The sequence below is a fragment of the Hyaena hyaena genome, unplaced genomic scaffold (genome assembly GCF_003009895.1).
Source record: "Hyaena hyaena isolate Hyena2069 unplaced genomic scaffold, ASM300989v1 scaffold_703, whole genome shotgun sequence".
In the NCBI taxonomy this organism is placed as follows: Eukaryota; Metazoa; Chordata; class Mammalia; order Carnivora; family Hyaenidae; genus Hyaena; species Hyaena hyaena.
Genome location: NW_024081335.1, coordinates 661,188 through 670,625, shown reverse-complemented (window position 1 = coordinate 670,625; position 9,438 = coordinate 661,188).

Below are 9,438 nucleotides of genomic sequence, written 5' to 3'. Positions count from 1 at the left end.
GTCAAAATAGAAGAGCAATATGAAGTTCCAAACATATTCTGAAAGAGTTAAACCTAGGGGCGCCTGGGTGGCTTAGTCGGTTAAGCGTCTGACTTTCACTTAAGTCATGATCTCGCGGTTCGTGGGTTTGAGCCCCGCGTCGGGCTCTGTGCTGACTGCCAGCTCAGAGCCTGGAGCCTGTTTCAGAGTCTGTCACTCCCTCTCTCTCTGACCCTCCCCTGCTCACGCTGTCTCTCTCTCTCCTAGAAATAAATAAAACATTAAAAAAAATTAAAAAAACAAAAAAGAAAGAGTTAAACCTAAATACCCATGTATCATTATATTTCATGTGGTCTATAGATTCAGAGTTAAAACTGAGAATGTAATCAGGTGACGAGTATTCCCATATTCTAAAAGTAAGGGACAAGACCATGTGTTTGGGACTTGAAGAGTCGAACAGACATTGTTTTGCCAACATGAGTTCATCACCCACCTCCAGGCCAAGAGGACACTTAGAATTAGTTATTGAGGCTCAAAGGCAAGTAATCAAGGAGAACTTAGAAGAGATAATTATGAATGTACTGTTCCTGCCCTCTGATCAGACACAGGGCATTTCTGGTGTCAACAGAACAATAAGGGGTAAGAGTGGGGCTCTCTGAAATAGCCAGAAAAGAGTCCATTAAGAAAAAAAAAATCAACATTTGGAATGGACCACTTAAGAAAAGCACTAATGTTAGATTACAACCTGACCCAACAGAGCGTATCCCTTCTTCTCTGTTTCAGTTAAAACTGCTGCATAACAGATTATCCCAAAACATAGAGGTTTTTAAAAAAAAGCCACTTATTGACATTCACAGGTTCTGAGGAATAGAGATTCATTGAAGGAACAGTGTGGGTAGCTTGTCTCTGTTGCATGATATCCAGGAACTCAGCAGTGAAGACTGGAAGGCTGGGGTTCATTTGTTAGCTGAGCCTCCTTTACCTACATATCAGGCGCCTCTGTTGAGACAACCAGAAACTAGGATTACTAAGTGAACCCACAGACCTGCATGTGACCTCTCCTTGTGCTTGACCTCCCCATGGCATAGGGACCTCAGAGCAGACAAAGGCCATGCATGGACGTTCAGGGGGTTCTAAACATGAGTGTTCCAGGGTGCCTGGGTGGCTCAGTCGGTTAAGTGTCTGACTTCAGCTCAGGTCAGATCTCATGGTTCGTGGGTTTGAGTCCTGCATTGGGTTCTGTGCTGACAGCTCAGAGCCTGGAGCCTGTTTCAGATTCTGTGTCTGCCTCTCTCTGCCCCTCCCCTACTCATGCTCTGTATTTCTCTGTCTCAAAAATAAATAAACTATAAAAAAATTTTAAAAAGATAAACATGAGTGCTCCGCTAAGCCAGGTGGATGCTACATGGACCTGTATGACACAGCCTCAGACTCACAGAGCATCACTTCTGCCAGACCTTAAAGGTTGAAATCACACTCCACTACTTCAAGGAAAGTGGCAAGATGGGATAGTGGCGAGATCACAGAAAAGATTATAGAAAAGCTTGTAGAGTGGGAGATGTGGCTATGGCCATCTTTGGAAAATATGATTTTCCAGATCTCCCTTCTTCCCCACTGCAAATCTGAGGGAGCCAAAAGAGCTACCTAAAAGGGGAAAAGGAAAATGTTTCAACAAGTCCTCTTTCCCTTCCCATTTCTCAGCCTAACAAGTGAGTAGGAGGAGGGAAGAAGATTTAAATTCAATGTACTTTGAAGCTGGGAATGTTACAAAGATTGGATTGGATGTATTGAAGCTTGAAAAGGGAGACAGTTTACTACCTGGTAATGACCAGACGAGCTTTAAGAACTGCCTGAAATTCCATCCAGGGGATGGGTTGACTGTATGTATGCTTCGGGGAGAAAGAATAAAGCTGCTTTTCACCTGCACCCTGCTAGGCTCAATTCACTTAAATGGTTCTGGGCGGCCCGCACGTGCCTTCCAATACGCCATTAGTATGCATTGTAAAAACCGCTCTTTGTGAAGTTTGCATGAACACCAGCCATGCAGAAAATCAGTTTTAGCCATTTGTTAGTCAAGCAAAACTCAGAAATTAGTCGCAAGTGAAAGTAAAAGATCATCTAAACTATGGGCTTTGGGGCCTGGTTTTAGAAAATTCTTTGGTTTGCCTAGGAGCTTCACTTACCCTAATTTTTTTTCTTTCCTGAAGTCCCTTTTTGTTTTAATTTGTAATTTGGAGAAGTTTAAGTGTATTGAAAAATGGAAAGAATATCTTATGGACACTCACACGCCCTTAACTGAGATTCAACAATTGTCAACCAACTGTCCCATTGATTATATTGATGCCCATCCCATCCATATGCACAGCTATATTTATTTGCTTGAAACATCTGAAAACCATGATAACGATGCTTCACCCCTTCGGCATGAACCTCCTAAGAACACAGTCATTTTCCTACAGAACTACAGTACCATCAACACGCACCCGGAAAGTTACCACTCATGTAGTATTGTCTAATACGCATTACATATTCAAGGTACTTCAGTTCCCCCTCCATACTATCCTTTGTGTGTCCCCCTCATTGAAGATACTATCAAGAACCACATATTGTGTTTAGTTGACACGTCTCTCTGGCATCCTTTAGAGTAGTTATTTTATCTTTACCAACCTATTTTAAGAGTCAATAAAGTTAAAGCCAGTTGTTTTGTAAAATGACCCTCCACTGGATTTGCCTGATTGCTTCCTCATGAATAGATTCAGAGATTAAACATTTTTGGCAAGAAAATCATAGAGGCGGTGTTAGTTCTTCTGGATACGTCACTTCAGGACGCAAGCACTGCTTATTCCTTCCTTTCCTGGTGACATTAGGTTCAATCACGTGGTTAAGGTGGATTGCACAGGATTTCTTCATCATGAAGGTACTCTAGCACTTACTCTGTAAGTATATGCAAGGTTGATTCTTTGAGACCGTGTACATATTCTGTGAACAACTTATCACCCAAAGGTTTCAGCACCCTTTGATGGCCCTTGCCTGAAGCAGTTACTCCATTTATGGCTGCAAATTGGTGATTGCTTTTCCAACTATATGATCCTCATCACGTGCACCACCTAGAATACTTGAGTGCAGAAGAGAGTTTCCTCCTTCCCTGGTTTTTTCACCATGACTGTAAACTCATGACTTAGTTTTTAATTCAATGCCCTATATTCACTACCATCATTCTTTCGATGCCTGATTTTCCCAAGCTTGACCAGTGGGAAGCCCTTCAGGCTGGCTCTGATGTTCTTTTGATATGTTCCCATCAGTTTTCAAGCCCTTCCTTACTTTCTGGCAAAAAATATTACCAGCTCAACATGTAATTTCTTGCCACACACAGAAATTAGCCACTTATCCAACAAGCTTGAATTTCTTTTAGTAGGGTATCTTAATTAAGTGGGTGCTAAGTATGCTGACTGTTTCTGGGGAATCGGTCATGTTCATTGGTATGTTCTGTACATTGTGCTAAGAAATACATCCCTTTAAAAAAAGTTTTATTTTTAAGTAGCCAAGTCCTTCATTTATTTTTATTTTTATTTTTTTTAATTTTTGAGAGAGAAAGAGAGAGAGCAAGCAGGGGATGGGTGGAGAGAGAGGAAGACAGAGACTCACAAGCAGGCCCTCTATCAACACGGAGTCCCACATTGGGCTCAGACCCATGAACCATGAGATCATGACCTGAACCGAGATCAACAGTGAATGCTTAACCCACTAAGCCACCCAGGTGCCCAAAGTCCTTCATTTTAGTTAATATTATTTCAATTACTAACAAGCATCAAAGTATACCCTTCACTTCTTTAAACTGAGATGTAATTTATATATTACATTGTGTAAGTTTCAGGTGTACAACATGTTGATTTGACATATTTATACTGCCATACAATTACTACCAGAGCTTTAGCCACTACCTCTATCCTATCACATAATTATCATTTCTGTCTCGTTCTTTTTGTTTTTAACTTATCCTCTTTCATCATTTATGCTGAAGGGCGATGCCATTTACTTGTCTTTATCACTATCTGCAAGCTTTTTTACGGGAGTGCTTTCGCCTCACTCATTATTCTTTCACGTATTATGCATTTATTTATTCAACATATTTTTATTTTCCTTTCTAAATGTTGCAGCCTCAGAGTAAGCTTCCAAAAGAAGTCATCTCATACTGAATAACTGAGATCTGCAGTATGACTAGTAAGTGTTTATCCAGGGGAAGGAAAAGGAGGATATAGAAAGGATGGGAGACGGTACGGCACATAGGACCTCCAGCCAGGGGATTCAATTACGACTGAGACAATAAATGAGTTAAACGAATTAATTTTCCCAAACATGGTCGTACATAGACACGGTCTAGATACATCAGTAGAGGAAAATGGCTAAGAGAAGGAAACATTGGGGAAAGCTCTTTAGAAAGGTTCTATTAAAAAGGAAAATCACTGCTTTTTATACAGTACGTAATTTGTAAAATACTATGGACGATTTTTAACACAACCCTCCAAAAGTGAGTATATATTGTCAACATTCCTCTAACTGAATCCTTCTCAGTAGTTTTTTTACAAATTGTTAAATTAAATATTGAACAGGTACAAAATAATTTTTATTAAATATGCATAAGGCAAACAAACAAAAACACACAAACACCTGGGTACCCATGACCAATTTAATTAACAGAAAGTTACCGTCACATTCAAAGCCCAGTATATTCCAAGGGATACCATATAATTGCCTCACCCCTCGGCAGTAATCATTATTCTGAATTTAATGTTATTATACATTTACTCTCCTCTGCACATTTAGTTCACCAAAGAGTTTGTATTCCTAAACTGTACCTTATTTAAAAACATATGGCTCAGAACTTTATATACATGTGAACATACTCAAGGTGTTCTTACGCAGCGTAGTGTTCCTGACAATCTACTAAGTTTTTGCTTCACGTTGTAATTCATTCATTTTCAGTGATCTAGTATTTCATCAGATGAATATACCACAATTGACTTCTCTGTTCTCACACGAATGGATTTTTTGGCTTGTTTCCAGTTTTCTGCTACCTCAAACCACGCTGCAGTGGCCATTCTTGTGCATGTGTCCTGGACAAGAGTTGCTCTGAGATAGGAATGAAATTACCCACTAGATACGTGTGTCTCAAATTAACTAGACAGTGTCAAACTGCTTTCCAAAATAATGTTGCCAATTTGCCATTGTACCACCTGCGTATGTGTATACTTACTCCACATTCTCATCAATGCCTAATATTATCCAATGTTTTTAATTTTTCCACTGTGAAAAGTATGTTGGCATTTGATTGTGGCTTTTAATTTGCATTTCTCTAACTACTAGAAAGATTCAACAGATTTTTCATATGTTATTGACCGTTGAGCTTTCTCTGATGTGAAGAATTGTTTAAGCTTTTTACCAGATGTCCTATTAGATTTTCTCTTCCTTTTTGCTTCTAGGAATTCTTCATATATTCTGGACACTGCTATTTTGCCATTTATGTAAATTACATACATATTTGCCTATTGTGGCTTTTCTTTTGCCCAACTCTTCATAATGTCTTTTGAGTATATAGAAATCAAAAACTTTGGTTCATCAAAATTTTTTTATTGTTCATGCTTTTTTGATTTGATTTAAAAATCCTTCTTTATACCAAATGTACTTACAACCCAAAGGTTTATAAAGAATATCATATGAACACTCATAAATCTGTAACTTAGATTCAAGCTAAAGGTTAAATAGTTTCATTGGAGTTTTATAATTTTTGTTTATGGTATAAACAAAATTTCATTTTTTCCTATTTATGTGATTATTTTTCCAGAATAAATCACACTGAAAAGCCTCTCTTTTAGAGGCAGTCTGTAATACGCACTCAGTCCCAGATCAAATTTTGATATTTGGATAAATCTGTTGCTGAAACTGACAATACCACTAGTCAATTTGTCTATTCTTTTGTAAAACACTAAGTTTATTACTACAACAACATAATGATTTTTGATAACTGTTAAGGAAATCTCCACTTTGTTCTTCTTTCAGAGTGAGCCTATTCTTGGCTTTGTATTTTTCCATGTTAACTTTGGGATCGTATTTTCAAGTTCAACAAAAAGCCTATTGGGATTTTTATTAGAATTGCAGTAAACTGGTAGATTAACTTGGGGAAGATCAACATCTTTGTAATATTAATAATCCAAACCAAAAATATTATGTCTGTTTATTTACATAGGTTTTCTTCAATGGCTGCACACTAAGCTTTACAACTTTCTCTAAAAATATTATATGTGTTTATTTACATAGGTTTTCTTCAATGGCTGCCCACTAAGCTTTACAACTTTCTCTAAAAACGTCTTATTCAAGTGGCTCAAATGCTTAGGTGTCCAGCTCTTTTTTTTTTTTAATGTTTATTTATTTTTGAAGGAGAGACAGAGTGTGAGTGGGGGAGGGGCGGAGAGCAAAGGAGACACAGAATACAAAGCAGGCTCCAGGCTCTGAGCTGTCAGCACAGACCCTGACGTTGGGCTCGAACCCACAAACTGTGAGATCATGACCTGAGCCGAAGTCTGATGCTTTGGACTGACTGAGCCATACAGGAACCACAGGTGTCCAATTCTTGATTTTGGTTCAGGTCATGATCTCATGGTTCCTGAGATCGAGTCCTGTGTCCAGCTCTGCACTGAGAGCAGAGAGCCTGTTTGAAATTCTCTTGCTCTCTCTCTCTCTCTGCCTCTCCCCCTTCTCTCTCTCTCTTCCTCTCTCTCTCTCTGTCTCTCAAAAATAAGTAAATAAATAAACATCCAAGAAAAAGATGTTAAGAAAATATCTTGCTCAAATTTTGTTAGATATATTTCTAGTCTCTGTTATTTTCCTGCTGTCATAAATGGCACCTTCATTTGAGAATACTAAACTATCATATTGTAAAATTCAACAGATTTTTATACATTGGTTTCATATCTAGCAGATTCATTAAACTCTATTATTATGTGGGGCTTTAAGTATTCTTTCTAGATAATAATATTGTCTAATGAGAGGTGTTTGTGTTTTTGTTTTTTCTCTTTGGCCTATTCTTTTTATTTCTTTTTGTGCCTTACTGCTAGGACCTTTATACATTTTTAAATGCAAGTGTGGATATTGAGCTCCAGTGCCTTGGGCAAATGCTTTTTAACATTTCACTATCAAGTAACACATCTGCTGTACATTTTTGCATTCATCCTTTGTCATGGTAAGGAAGTTTACTTCTAGTCTTGAGTTTGTCCCCCTAACATTTTGTTTGAAAATTTTCAAATATCAGAAAGGCTATAGCAATAGTAGAGTGAAAATCTATATATTTTCTGCTTTAAATATATTAAAATACTTATTTTGTATTCTATACCTGATAATTTCAATATTTTATGTTTTCTAAGCCCAGGGGTGGTATTTCTACTTGATCATTATACCATATGAACAGCTCTTTGTGGTCTGAGATTGATGTGGGGGTTCTGCTACTATGTACTCACCTTGTTCTGGTCCTGGGTGGTGTATCTGGCTTACCTTGTCCCAGGAAGGAATGAGGTCTAAAGTTCAAGGTGTCCTGGTTCAGCAAATGCCCTTAAAATAAAAGCCCAGATTAGTCTCGTGCTTCTCTGCCTTCCCACTCACACTCAGTTTATGGCCTCTGAATATTCCTTACTCCTTTGCCAGCACATTAATGAACTTAAAACTTTATTCCTTTATATTTACACTAGGGATTTTTAGCTGTTTTCATTGAGAAGGTCGATCAGACACCCAGATGACCTCATGCCAAGAAATTGAATTTGGTCTACTCTTTGTGTAACTTTTGGAATCTCATACCAACCTTAGTCTTCCTTAAAGCTTATTTCCCCCTTTCCTTCAGGAAGGCCATTGATACAATGACTAAACGTATAATCCATATCTATCTTTCACACACAATCTCTATTAGCTTCACAAACCCTTGTAATGTTTTAAAAAACGTTTCTGACCTAACATGGCTATTTAAGCCAAAAGCTAAACTCTAGTTTCCAAAGATGAACACAGGTTCCCTGTAGTGAAGCTAGCAAAAGTGAGCTGCCTGGGTACAAAGATTTTCCAATATCTCCACCTTATCTCTGTGGGGATTTACAGTTACTGCATGAGGCAGGATGTTTTGACATAGGTCAACTTGTTCTTTTAAAGTATGAGAAGATTTGTTGCTTTTAATTGTTTCACTTTCTAGTCAACTGCAGGCTGTTAAAAAAAAATCCCTATAATTACAGTAGGAATTATAATTAGATATGTTTAGACAGGAGCACCCCCCCACCCCACCGTCTCCACATATGCACACTCACACACTAGGTTCTTTCTTACACAAACTGTGTCGTCCGACGGAGCCGACAAAGGCAAAACTGTGAACAAGAACAAGGTAATATCAGTTTGCAGGACTCATTCTGCACTTATGGCCTTCAAATGTGGTCTTCCCTAGGCAGGGATCTGTTATACTCTGAATTAACAAGAGTTCGGGATAAAAAATGGGGCGATGCTGCCTGCTTGTCGTCGCCTGTATTTTTTACATTTTCTCTCTGCTGGGCGTGTTGATCTTACCACGCCGCCCCCCTGTAAGTTCAGATGATTTCACTCAACTAAGGCCAATTTTGGTATGGGAACAGAGGAGGTCAATTAAAGGCATAGGGTCTCACATGATTCAAAGACAAGCACAAATTTATATATGGTTACTGTTATTGCTGTAACAGATTACCACTCCGGTAGTGACTTAAAACAACTCAAGTTCATCCTCTTGCTGTGCTGGAGGTCTGAAGTTTAAAATAAGAGTCTTAAAGAGCTGAAATCAAGGTGTATATAGCACAGATTCTTTCTGTCAAAAGGCCCCAAGGGAAGAATCTAGTTACCTGCCTTTTGTAGCTTCCAATGGGGTGGCCATCTGTAACCTTGGCTTGTGGCCTCTTCCTCCGCCTTCAAAGCACATCACTCCACTTCTACTTCCCTCACCCACCTGTCTGTTTCCTCTGACTCTGCCTTCTCCTGTCTCTTTCTGACATAAACTGTTGAGATTACTACCCAATTACCTGGATGATCTAGGCTAATCTCCCCATCTCAAGATCCTTAATCACATCTGCAGTTTCTTTGACCACATAAGGTAACATATTCACAGGTTTTGGGGATTAGAACATGGAGGTCTTTGGGAGGACTGTTATTAGAACCATTATTCAGCCTACCAGTTTATAATAAACAGCCTCTCCCATGCTGTTTAATTAAATCTCCTTGTGCGAGTCCGCAAAACTGCCATCACCTGAGGTTGAGACTGAGGTCCTTCTTGCTAGTCCACTTATACTTTATAGGGAGTCATGGGTTGCCACCATCAGTCATTTCATAGATAAAAATCATTCCCAACATTCCTTATTCTAATTAACAATTTCTTCTGTTTGGAGTAGATTTGGGGTATCCAAAGCC